This window comes from Entelurus aequoreus, linkage group LG17 (genome assembly GCF_033978785.1).
Source record: "Entelurus aequoreus isolate RoL-2023_Sb linkage group LG17, RoL_Eaeq_v1.1, whole genome shotgun sequence".
Lineage (NCBI taxonomy): Eukaryota > Metazoa > Chordata > Actinopteri > Syngnathiformes > Syngnathidae > Entelurus > Entelurus aequoreus.
In genome coordinates this window covers 42,277,120-42,291,364 of record NC_084747.1, presented here as the reverse complement: position 1 = coordinate 42,291,364, position 14,245 = coordinate 42,277,120, and the positions used below count along the sequence as shown (strand labels likewise).

Sequence of the window (14,245 nt, the reverse complement as noted above, 5' to 3'; positions counted from 1 at the left end):
TGTGTGTGTGTGTGTGTGTTAGCACTTTAAGTCAGAATTTTTTTTTTAACTGTCATTGTTAAAAAAAAAAAGAATTCAAATTAATGTTCTTATGAATTATTTTTCTATTTAAGGCTCCAATTACTTCATATTAAATATTATATTTAGAAATATGTAGTTTGTTTTTTTAAAGGTTTTAAAACTTAAAAAAAAACCCACCTAAACTTTATGGCAGCAAATATATCTGAAGTTGATCCAGAGATATGGAAGTGTTGAAAGTAAAAAAAAATATATATATACAACTTATTTTTAACGTTCACAAAAAATTGAGTGAAGACCTAATATGATATATATTGTGTTGGTTTTGACAAAGAAAAATAACAAAATGGCCCCTACATGCTTTCATTTTTCAGTGTGTGGCCCTCAGTGGAAAAAGTTCGGACACCCGTGGTCTAAGACGTGTCCGCCTCATGCTGTCTTATCATTTCATCTTTGAATCATTCACCATCAGCCCACATTTCTTGACCGCCTCCTCGCTGCACGTCACCATGGCGTTGGACGGGGGGTCAGCCTGAGGAGTGTTTCCAGGTCAGGGAGAAGTGGGTCGTGCTGATCCAGTGTCAGAGTCTGTAAGTTGAGTTTGTGTGATGACAAGTCCACAGCTCGTCCTCAGGGATAAAAACATGCAGACTTTTATTTTTGACACATGAAGCCAGCAGCATCTTTTTATTAATATACTACAGTCCTATACACTCCATAATAATATACTACAGTCCTATACACTCCATAATAATATACTACAGTCCTATACACTTTATAATAATATACTACAGTACCATACACTTCATGATAATATTCTACAGTACCATACACGTTATGATAATATTCTACAGTATCATAAACTTCCAAAGAGCCTTTATTGTATTTATGGAAATTATTCATTCATATTATTGTACAACAAATATACATGTGCTGAAAAGAAATCGACCGATTATCGGCCGGGCTGTTTATCAACCCCAATATTTGGCATCTTGACGATTATCGATATCAGTCTTTATTGTAATTGGTATCAGCTAGTGATCCATCCATCCATTTCCACCGCTTGTCCCTTTCAGGGTCGCGGGGGGTGCTGGAGTCTATTTCAGCTGATACTGGAAATATCGATACCGCTGATACCAGTTCCTTATGCCCTAACACCGATTCTCAAATCAAAATATTGATACATTTTGATACTTCAGGTTTTAGAGATAACATATATTTTTTATTATCAAGAACACAACATAAATTAACTAAATCATTGAGATTTTCTCTAAATCAGTGTTTCTTGACCGTAGCGCCCCCTAGGGGGAAGCCAAAAAAATATATGTTTCTCAGCTGTGGTTCGTATGGACGGTAATACACTTATCCACCACCTTTGGCGGTAATGACAACAATCAACACAGAAGAAGTCTGGAGCTAAAGTCATGGAGACGTTTCTTTAAGCGCAACGATGATAACCAAAGTGAATTATATTTATATAGCGCTTTTCTCTAGTGACTCAAAGCCCTTTACATAGTGAAACCCAATATCTAAGTTACATTTAAACCAGTGTGGGTGGCACTGGGAGCAGGTAGGTAAAGTGTCTTGCCCAAAGAGACAACGGCAGTGACTAGAATGGTGGAAGCGGGAATCAAACCTGGAACCCTCAAGTTGCTGGCACGGCCACTCTACCAACCGAGCTATGCCGCCCCAAGTGGTGAAGCAGCAACACTTTAAAGTACACTACTTTTTACATTTTGGACACATAAGGTACATTTGCACAAAGTATCGGATCGGTATCGCCAACACCAAACACATTTTTACTCGAAATTGGAAAGAAAATCTGAGGTATCGCACATCACTAGTATCTGCCTTTTTTTTTTTTTTTTACTACATCAGAACTACATCAGCAGATACAATAAATACACATACGATACCAATATTTAATTGGTGTTTTTTAAAAATAGTGAAGTAGATAAATAATAACTGCTGACACCTGCTGGGGCCATTGTTTAAAAATGTTTTTTAATTTAAGATTAAAAAGGACTTTCATTGTCAGTAATTCTCCCTAAATATGTTCTGATATCTGACATTTATTTGAGTTCTTGTGAGAATTCTTCAGTTGCTTTTACTGCGGCGCTCACGAGGCCACGCCCCTTTTCCCTCTCCTAGCAGTGCTGTGTGCAAACATCTTGACAAATAGAAGATTATCATAGTAAAGAAGAGCGGGCAACAGCTCACACATTCTCATACTTTCTGTAACATCCAGGAAGAAGTGACGTCGGCCATCTTGAAAAATATCTCAACTATAATATACGTGAGGGAGCCCAGAATTTTTTTTATTTGAATGTTTGCAATATTTCAGAGTTCCTCACGAGGAAATGTTACAATGCTTCCTGCATGTTTTTTTTCCCTTATGAAATATTGCAAACATTTAAATACAAATAATTCTGAGCTCCTTCACGTACAGAAAGTATGAGAATGTGAGAGCCGCTGCCTCATCTTTACTTATACAATGATCTCCTATTTGTCAAAATGTTCACACAAAGTTTGCATTTTTGGCAGAGATATCTTTTCTGTCGTCCTCATGTCCATCCGTCTCTGTCCGTTCATCCGTCCTCTGAAGTCAACTGGTGTGAGACGCCAGGCAAGAAAAACAAAAACTGGAATTACCGGCAAAAAGTGGACGCTTTGACAAGTGTAAGCACTGCTAGTAGAGGAAAAGGGGGGCGTGGCCTGTGAGCGCAGCACTGAAAGCAGCTGTGCAGACTGGGAGAAGAATTCTCACAAGAACTCAAAACACATTCAGGGAGAATTACTGACAGTGAGAGTACTCTTTATCCATCCATCCATTTTCTACCGCTTGTCCCTTTTTGGGGTCGCGGGGGGTGCTGGAGCCTATCTCAGCTGCATTCGGGCGGAAGGCTGGGTACACCCTGGACAAGTCGCCACCTCATCACAGGGCCAACACAAATAGACAGAAAACATTCACACTCACATTCATACACTAGGGCCAATTTAGTGTTGCCAATCAACCTATCCCCAGGTGCATGTCTATGGCGGTGGGAGGAAGCCAGAGTACCCGGAGGGAACCCACGCAGTCACGGGGAGAACATGCAAACTCCACACAGAAATAGTTTGCTACGTATGGTGAGGCACATGCACTAACCCCTGTTCCACCGTGCTGCCCAGTATTGTTTATTCTTAAATCAATAAAACGAAAATAATTGAGCGCAAGCAAAAAGGTAACTTTTCTCATGCAGTTATCTACTTAATAGTTATTTTTTTCCGGTAGTAAATATTGGTATTATATGTGTATATATTGTATTTGTTGATGTAGTTATGTTGTACTTGTAAAAAGCAACAACAACAAAAAGGGTTTAATACGTAATACATCAAAACGGCAAATATCAGTGACGATAATTGGTCGATCCCTGGCATAAACAGTGTTTTACAGTGTATCGCAATGCAGGTGTCCAAGTTCCTCAAATCCGACAAAAGCTTTACATAGCAAATAATATTGTACCGTTGTTTTAGGACTTATCAACACTTTGATCTGCTTGGTCATTTTCATGGAAGTTACATGTTGATAAACCTAAAACACCACTCTTTCCTAATTGGTGCCATGCTTATCAATAAATGGTCAATTCCGAACTTTAAGCCACTACCTTTTTCCTACGCTTTGAACCCTGCGGCTTATAAAACGGTGCGGCTAATTCATAGATTGTTCTTCGCTGAAGCCCATAATGCAAATAGTTTTGCATTATGCATAATAGGTGCTGCAGTGTCCTTCTGTTTGGACTGGCTTTCAACCGGAATATAGAAGTGCAGCTCCATCTTATAGCCGTCCCTATCGTTATTACTCGTATGGATTCTTCATTCATCCCTCCAAGCAACCTTTGTAAGTTTTACAATATAACTAAAACTATTCCTACTTACTAAACCGTCCATTGTGTGATGTCTGTAGGACTATTTTCATACATTTTTGTACGGGCTATCACAATATAATGATGCTAGAGTTAGCATTAGCTACTATGCTAACACGATTACAAGTGTCTGTGTTAGTATCATTACCTTACAATGGCATTATTTTTGTATTGTTTCGGTTTCAAAAATTCCTCAGTAAATTCACCAAAAGGTCACTGTGGAGTTATTGAGTCTGTTTAGCTGATTGGACAGCTAGCTTCCGCAGCTAGTGGGACCATGACGATGACTTCTATTTTGTTTGATCAGCCGTTTTACTGCCGTGTTACAGACACCCTTTGGAAACAATTAAGGCATGTAAATAAACATTTATAAAATAGTTCTGTGTAAATAACTAATTTCAATACGTATATATCTGCGGCTTATAGTTTTTTTCTTCTAATATTTAGTGGGTGTGGCTTATATACCGGTGCACTCTAGTCTGGAAAATCCAGTATTTATGTATCACGCAAATGGTAAATGTTATGTGTTTATATCGCGCTTTGCTATACCTGCACGATACCCAAAGCACTTGACGTTATACGTCACATTCAAAAAATTCATGGCGCTAACCATGACCTATCAGAATCAAGGTGGATGAAATGTCTTTCCCAAGGAATCGAAACAGGAACCCTCAAGCTGACCCTCTGATGCGTTTCGAACCGCAGTCTGCATTCATTGATCAGTGAGTTGTTGTAATGGAAACCCACCGACAGCAATGAATGTTTATTGCAGCGTTTAGAGCGGTCAGCTCAAATGACAGGAAGTGCCTCCAAAACCCTTCCTGTGATAGTTCGCTGCAGGTGACATGTGTCCAGGTCTTTCGCTTCAGGGTGATACCCCATGCTGCGTGCTGGCGGCGACACAGGGTACAGTCAACGGTCAATGGTTTTGTCTGAGCTCAAACTCACCGACAGCGTTGAATGTTCACCGTGTACGCCCAAATAATTCATAACTCACATTATTCATAACTCACATTATTCATAACTCAAATTACTCATAACTCACATTATTCACAACTCACATTATTCACAACTCACATTATTCACAACTCACATTATTCACAACTCACATTACTCATAACTCACATTTATAACTCACATTTGTAACTCACAGTATTCATAACTCGCAATATTCACAACTCAGATTATTCACAACTCAAATTACTCGTATCTCAAATTACTCATAACTCAAATTACTCATAACTCACATTATTTATAACTCACATTATTCATAACTCACATTATTCATAACTCACAATATTCATAACTCACAATATTCATAACTCTAATTATTAATAACTAATTATTAATAACTAATTATTCATAACTCTAATTCTTCATAACTCACAGTGTTCACAACTCACATTGTTCACAACTCACATTTTTCATAACACAATATTCATAACTCCAATTATTCATAACTCACACTATTCATAACTCACATTCCTCACTCACATTATTATCACCTACATTATTCACATTACTCATAATTCAAATTTTTCATAACTCACAATATTCATAACTCACAATAATCATAAATCACAGTAATCATAACTCAAATTATTCATAACTCACAATATTCATAACTCACATTATTCATCACTCACGTTATTCACGTTTCTCATAATTCAAATTATTCATAACTCAAATTATTAATGATTCAAAATACTCATAACTCACATTATTCATAACTCTAATTACTCATAACTAAAGGGATTAATAATTAAAATTGTTCATAACTCGTATTACTCTTAAATGACATTATTCTTAACTCACTTTATTCATAACTCCCTTTATTCATAACTCACATTATTCATAACTCACATTACTCATAACTCAAATTATTCGTAACCTACACTAATCATAACACACATTATTCATGACTCACATTACTCATAACTCACATTATTCATAACTTGCATTACTCATAACTCAAATTATTATTATATATATATATATATATATATATATATATATATATATATATATATATATATATATATATATATATATATATATATATAATAATTTGCATACACACACACACACACACACACGCACACACATTCAGATACAGCATTTAACGCTTAAATCTCTAGATCAACTTCAGATCTAAAAAAAAAAAAAAAAAAAGTTAAAGTACCAATGATTGTCACACACTCTAGGTATCTGTTGATTATAAGTTTTTTCGATGTTGTTTTATGCCCTTTTTTTTTTTCAAATAAATTGCAACTTTTTAGAGCAAATCACACTAAATATGCTATATTTTATCCCAAAATATTTCAAAGTGGAATATTTGACGTGAAGTAATTGGAGCCTTCCATAGGTCAATAATTCAATGCATTGATTTTGATTCATTATTATTTTTGATGGACAGTTTTTAAAAAAACAGCCTGCATTATTGTGTTATTAGAGTCAACATTGCAACTTTTCCTCTTTACATTTTGCTCTTATACTCCACTTTTTTACGTTTTTTTTTTGGAATAGACTTTTTAGAATGTGCCAATGGCCGTTAAAAAATGAGCTGCGGGCCGCACTTCGGACACCTCAGATTCATATCGTTTATTGTCTGTATTGCAAAAAAGCGAGTCTGCGGATGAAAATCCAGAATGACACATGGGATGTTTCTTTTGAGACGCCCCAGGTGTGTCAGAACACCTACCCTCACGTTGGAAACACACCAGAAGGAGCGATGTTCCAGAAATACTGTGAGTGATCATCTCCACCTTCTTCAAAACACAACTGGGTCTGCGGCCTGCAGCAACAAGGGGAAGAAAAGGATGATATGAAAGGACACAAGATGTCAAAGTAACTCGTGGAAAGGTGCGAGTGATCCGAGAAGCGGAGTGCACTGCAGCTTTGTGCTCGTTAGACATTAGTGCTCCCGTTACCCTGCGCTGAACCCTCGCTTCTGCCCGGGGAGTGCGCCTTGCTGTGCTCACGTCTTTGAGGTTGGAAAATCATGCAGTCATGTTTTATTCATGCCGTCTACGTCTGCGCCTCACGTCTTCCTCTTCCCCACTTTGCCTGTTTTCCTCAACACGGAGCAAACAACCACACCATCATTGTTTCTCTTCTCCATTCTCCTTTTTTTCTTTGATTGTGAAACCTTGAAAGGTAGATGCATGTTGTCGTTGGGAGATTTGTTGCAGCTCTGCAAGGTTTGTGTTCCCAGCAAAATATCACTTAGTGCAATGTATGTGTTCTCCTAGGGCTGTGCCATATGGCTGATACCTGTATCACGATATCCCTTTTTTAATATAAATAATTATTGATAATTTTTATGACCTATTGAAAATAAAGACCAGAAGAAAAATATATAATATTCCTCTGATTATAATGCCCTCAGCTATCAAGGCAGAAAGGAAATGTCAACACAAGCATGGAAAACACTCAATGTAAAAAATAAAAAAAAAGTAAAATCACATTCAACACTTAACTATAAGCTTTTAAAATAAAGAATATGTAATAAATGCTTCATAAAGTGCTAGAAAATAGTGCACAGTGTGAAAATGTAAACATTGAGAAACCTGACAAGAACTATTTTCTGCAGGTTTAGTGCCAGGAAGTTATAGCTGTGCTCTAAAGGGTGAGCACGACTGGGAATGGTGTGGTCTTTGGTCTGACTACGGTCCCTTTGAATAAAACCAAAAAAGTGCCATACTGTCCAGGTGACTTCATCTTTTATCCACAATTTCTTCATTTTCACTTTCTCTTCTCACTCCATGCAAAGAATCCACCAAACTTGATAGTTGATACTGTCACCTGATTGGCTGTTAGCGTGTCTGACAAAAAAGAAAAACCAAATATCGAACACATTTTTTGTTGATATCATTTTATCGGCCAACTCTATGTTCTCCACACAATGCATCCTCAGAAGGACACCATTGCATAGCTCTGCTTACTAGTTTAGTTACGTTGGCTATGGTCCTGTAGTTTATACTGTACATTGAAATAATATTGTCGACACATTTGTTATTTTGCTGATAATGGACCAAAATCCCATATCAATATTGGACCAGAACACCCCTAAAACATATGTTTTTGTACCATGGTTTTTCTTTGGTCACTTTTGTCTCCCTGTTGCTCCAGAAAGATGCCTTGCTTCATGTTTCTTTGCTCTGTATGTTTCCATGCAATACCATTTCAGTCCCTCTAGTTCAGGATTACCGTATTTTCCGGACTATAGAGCGCACCAGTATATAAACCTCAGCCACTACATTTTAGAAGGAAACAACATGTTTCTATATATGAGCCGCACCTGACTAAAAGCCGCAGATATACAGTTATGTTCATAATAATAGCAGTGTGCTTAAAAAGGTGAGTAAACCTCAAAATTCTTCAAATAAATTGTATTTAAATGAACACAAATGCATTGGGGAGACTGCACATTCTATTTCAAAGCCAGAAAATTGGAAACAAGTAATTTAATTTGACAATATTTTACAGAAAGTCAAGAAATATAAAACAAAAAAATAGCAGTGTTGGCATCTTTCTTTACAAAACTCAAATGTACTGTATAAACTAAGAAAGGCTTGCAGATTCAACTTTTTTTAGAATTATTAACTATAATTTAGTTGCATAACCACGGTTTCTGATAACTGCTTCACATCTGTGGCACATGGAGTCGACAGGTATTGCAGCCCAGGACAATTGTACTACGTTCCACAATTCCTCTGCATTTTTTGGTTTTGCTTCATGAACAGCATTCTTTATGTCAGCCCACAAGTTTTCAATGGGATTAAGGTTCGGGGATTGTGCTGGCCACTCCATTACTTGAATTCTGTTTGTCTGGAACCATGATTTTACTCGCTTGCTGGTGTGTTTGGGGTCATTGTCTTGTTGAAACACCCATTTCAAGAGCATTTCCTCTTCAGCATACAACAACATGACTTCTTCCACTATTCTGATGTACTCAAACTGATCCATGATCCCTGGTATGCAATGAATAGGACCAACACCACAGTACGAGAAACATCCCCATATCATGATGCTTGCACCACCATGCTTCACCGTCTTCACCGTGTACTGTGGCTTGAATTCAGAGTTAGCAGGACGTCTGACGAACTGTCTGTGGCCCTTAGACCCAAAAAGAACAATCTTACTCTCATCAGTCCTCAAATATTACGCCATTTCTTTTTAGGTCAGTCAATGTGTTCTTTGGCAAATTGTAACCGCTTCAGCACACCTCTTTTTTTTAACAATGGGACTTTGCGGGGTCTTCTTGCTGGGAGTTTGGCTTCACATAGACGTGGTCTGATTGTTACAGTACTCACAGGCCATCTTAGATCTTCTTTCATCCTCCTGAAGCTGATCATTGGCTGAGTCTTTGCCATTTTGGTTATTCTCCGATCCATTACAATAGTCGATTTTCTATTTCTGCCTCGCCTTTTTGGTTTTGGCTTTCATTTTAAAGCGTTTGATATCATTTTAGCTGAACAGTCTATCATTTTCTGCACTTCTTTACAGGATTTCCCCTCTTTTATAAAATTCTTAATCAAAGAAAGCTCTTCTTCTGAACAGTGTCTTCAACGACCCATTTTACTCTGTTTTTCCAAGGACAAATGCACAGCCAGCATATGCAGCGTCAGTTGCCTTGATCCTAAAATAAGGGCCACTTGTTTAACATATTTTTTTACACATAATCAATGATGGAACGCAGCACTGCTATTTTTTTGAACACGCCCCTTTCAGTAAATGATTCAGTTTCACAGAATCAGCAGCATGCACGTCATGCCTGTTGGGTCTGTTGGTTTTCTATACCTTTACTAAACCTTCTAGAAACTTACTTGCAGTGTAGAAGTTGAAATTCTACCAAAAACAGTGGTTTATCTTGCTAGTGATGTGGGACTGCTATTATTTTGAACACAACTGTATACGTTGTGAAAATAGTTATTTACACAGTAAGATTCTGTAAATGTTTGCTTATATACCTTAATTGTTTCCAAACGATGTCTATAACACGGCAGTAAAACGGCTGATCAAACAAACCAGAAGTCATCGTCATGAACTCACTAGATGCGCAAGCTGGGTCACCAATCAGCTAAACCAGGGGTCAGCAACCTTTACCACTCAAAGAGCCATTTTGACCCGTTTCACAAATTAAAGAAAACAATGGAAGCCACAAAACTCTTTTGAAATTTAAAATGAAATAACACTGCATACAAAGTTTTTTTTTGCTTTGTGCTATGTATAAACCAGGGGTCTCAGACACGTGGCCCACACCTTAATATGAACATTTAATGTTAGTGCGGCCCGCGAGTTTTATATGAATGGCGCTTGACAGCGTCATACTTGCCAACCCTCCCGATTTTTCCGGGAGACTCACGAATTTCAGGGCAACTATTCTCTCGAATGTCTGCTGATTTTCACCCTAACAATAATAATAAGGGCGTGCTGTGATGGCACTGCCTTTAGCGCCCTTTACAACCTGTACAAACAGCGTGCCAGCCCAGTTACATGTTGTATGCGGCTTTTGCAGACACACATGAGTGACTGCAAGGCATACTTGGTCAACAGCCATACAGGTCACACTGAGGGTGGCCGTATAAACAACTTTAACACTCTTATTAATATGCGCCACACTGTGAACCCACTCCAAACAAGAATGACAAACACATTTTGGGAAAACATCCGCACCGTAACACAACATAAACACAACAGAACAAATACCCAAAATACCATGCATCCCTAACTCTTGGTAAATGGGTCGTACTTGTATAGCGCTTATCTACCTTTTTAAGGAACTCAAAGCGCTTTGACACTATTTTCCACATTCACCCATTCACACACACACATTCACACACTGATGGCGGGAGCTGCCATGCACTCTTCCGGGCTACATTATACACCCCCGCTACCACTACCCAACCCTGCCCCCCCAAACATCAACCCCCCACCCCCCTCCGTGCGTCGGTTGAGGTGGGCGGGGTTGGGCGGTTTGGTGGTAGCCTCAGTGTGACCTGTATGGCTGTTGACCAAATATGCCTTGCAGTCACTTACGTGTGTAAGCAGAGGCCGCATACAACATGTGACTGGGCCGGCAGGCAGATAGTATGGTGAAAAAGCGGACGCGACCACAGGTTGTAGAGGACGCTAAAGGCAGTGCCATCACGGCACGCCTTCAATATTGTCATACGGGTGAAAATCGGAGAATGTTTGCCCCGGGAGATTTCCGGGAGAGGCACTGAAATCCAAAAGTGTCCCGGAAAAATCGTGAGGGTTGGCAAGTATGCAGCTGAGCCGCATCAGAGTGATCAAAGAGCCGCATGCGGCTCCGGAGCCGCGGGTTGCCGACCCCTGAGCTAAACAGACTCAATAACTCCATGGTGACATTTTGGTGAATTTACTGAGAAATTTGTGAAACTGAAACAATACAAACAGAATGCCATTGTAAGTTATTAATACTAACAGACACTTGCAAACGTGTTAGCAAATTAGCTAATGCTAATGTTGCTAGCTTGATTACATTACGATAGCACATACAAATATGCACGAAAACACTCCTACAGACATCACACATGGGACGGTTTAATCAGTAAGAATTGTTTGCTATATTGTAAAACTTACAAACGTTTGGATTGATGAATGAAGAATCCTTACGAGTAGAAACACTATGGACAGTTAAGAAACAGAACAACATTTCTACTCCTGGTTGAAAGGACTACTTGGAAGGACACAACAGCACCTGCAGTGAACAAACTTGTCCCAAAGATGGTGCCACCTTTTCAGTGTCTTTGCTTGTTGTTGTTTTTTAACTATTAGCATTATGGCTGTCAGTGAAGAAAAATCCGTAAGTCAGCCGCAATGTTTTATAGGCTGCAGGGTCCAAAGTGTTGGAAAAAACGAGCAGTTTATAATCCGGAATTTACGGTATCACTGATGTGATACCCAGATACCGTGACCTAAAAGTGCCAAAGTGCCGCATGTAAGTTAAGCCGGGCCAGACCGAACGAGCGAGAACCCTGCAATGTCAGCACATTCCCGGACAATGAGACGCACAGTGTTCTCTGTCATGTGCCTGGCCTCCATTCCACAACATTCATATTTAATATTTGTTCACCAAGTACACGCTTAGTTAACTACACACAGAATGTTGCCTTTTTGTGGGCAAATTATTTCAAGATGTTGTCTGGTATGCACTGTTACCTTGTAGACCAGGGGTTCTTCTCCTTTTTGACCACGGGGACCAACTTACGAGGAATATATTAACACATAATTAGTCATCTTACTCTTGATTTTAATCATATTCAATCATTTTATTTGATCTACTTACAGTTCACAACCTTGTCTAATGATATGGAAACTAATGGAAGTTAATCAAAAATAATATAATTTGTTTAAAAGAAACTTTAGGATTAGGTCAGGCTGATTAGAAAACTAACCAAATTTACTGCATAAGAAGGGACTCCAAAATAACTGACAAAAATAATAAATGTTGTTGTGCTAAAATAAACTAAATATAAACAAAAAATAATAATGCAATAAATAAATAATAATGAATGTTACTTAACTAAACTGTCAATTCATTACTTTAGTCATAACTTTTGCGCTTAAGAAACTTCTCTATGACTTAGCTCCGGACTTCTTCTGTTTGTTTGATATTGTCATTACTGCCACAAGCTCTGCCATCCGGGGGGAGCTCAAAGTAAAGCAGCTGCTCCTCCACATCGAGAGGAGCCAGATGAGGTGGTTCGGGCATCTGGTCAGGATGCCACCCGAACGCCTCCCTAGGGAGGTGTTTAGGGCACGTCCGACCGGTAGGAGGCCACGGGGAAGACCCAGGACACGTTGGGAAGACTATGTCTCCCGGCTGGCCTGGGAACGCCTCTGGATCCCCCGGGAGGAGCTGGACGAAGTGGCTGGGGAGAGGGAAGTCTGGGCTTCCCTGCTTAAGCTGCTGCCCCCGCGACCCGACCTCGGATAAGCGGAAGAAGATGGATGGATGGATGGATGCCACAAGTGATGGAAAAGTGTATAACAAATGTGTAACCCATTTTTGGCAGCCCTCGAGGGCTCTGTTCAGAAACACTGTTGTGGAACACGGTACAGTGATTGTAGCTCAAGGATGGGGTGTGTAACTCTATTTTGATTAATTTAACTCCCGGGAAGCCAGTTTGATCAAATACTTGTTTTCCCTTCCTATTTTAATCAGTAGAGGGATGTAGCAATTTCTGTTATGACGATAAACCACGATAAAATTCAGGACAGTGATGATAATTATGGTCACAATAACCGTTGTATGTAATGTCCATATTGTTACAAATAAGTACTGGAGTTTGCCCAAGTACTCTACCGTGTCTCTCATGGTAAGCTGTGGAAGGTTCTCCAGGACTACTGGGTGTGAAACACTCTCCCATTCGTCATTTGGTTCTTGGACATTGCCGGCAGTAAGGCGAACCTGGTCATGGTGAACGTTGGCATCTGCCGAGTCAGCTTTTTGTCACTGGTTATGTTCAGAACAGAGTTCAATGATATTGCGGTTTTCTTCACTGGAGTGAGAGGTTGATGTACCGGTGTAACCCCCGTGGTTCGGTCCGCATGGGACCAAAACCCTGGACGTCTGCATGCTAAAAGCCCGGCCGGGCTATCAACTCCATAGCCAGCATTGCTCTTGAAACAAGGTTTACAGACATGTGGCCCAGCTATACTGGCTGGCCTCCGTTTCACCAGAACATCGGAGTGAAGCCAAAGCTGCTCAATAAGGCAAAGCTCTCCATCTACCGGTTGATCTGTGGTCCTACCACCTATGTTCATGAGCTTTGGAGACTCACCAAAAGGGCACACGATACAAGAGACCCAAATTAGTTTCCTCCGCAGGGTGACTAGACTAACCCTTGGAGATAGGCTAATGCCAAATCGGAAGGTAGTGCAGGGGGGCAGACCTCGGACATGCGGGTAGGATTATGTCTCGCAGCTGGCCTGGGAATGCCTCAATGTCCCGTCCGGTGGAACATGAGGAGCTGACTGGGGACAGCAAAGTCCCTTTTCCATTGAGATTGGTCAGATAAGTGGAAGAACATGGATGGATGCAACATTAAAATGTATAATATTACCTCTGCCAGGAGGTTATGTCATCTCTCGAGTTTGTATGTCCGTCAGTTAGCAGCGTAGCTCAAAAGCAAAAGCCTTTTTACAAAGTTACTTTATGTTTTGGTTACGATCAATCAATCAGTCACCATTTCTTCGTAAAGTCCTTGGTCACAAGTGCCTCAAAGGGCTTCACAAACCACAACGACATACTCTTGATCCGTACCCACATCCGAGAAAGGAAAAACTCCAAA

General features: G+C 39.6%; 1 protein-coding gene and 1 long non-coding RNA gene across 2 annotated transcripts in view; one reads left to right on the top strand and one right to left on the bottom strand.

The window, feature by feature from the left end:
• Nucleotides 1-14,245, top strand: part of LOC133632895 (nuclear receptor subfamily 6 group A member 1-A-like) — a 267,492-nt gene that overhangs the window by 63,736 nt on the left and 189,511 nt on the right. The window lies entirely within an intron of this gene.
• Nucleotides 6,327-14,245, bottom strand: part of LOC133632896 (uncharacterized) — a 31,097-nt gene continuing 23,178 nt past the window's right edge. Inside the window, exon 3 of the long non-coding RNA XR_009821725.1 lies at nucleotides 6,327-6,717. This is a non-coding gene — a long non-coding RNA (uncharacterized LOC133632896). The remainder of the gene's footprint in view (nucleotides 6,718-14,245) is intronic.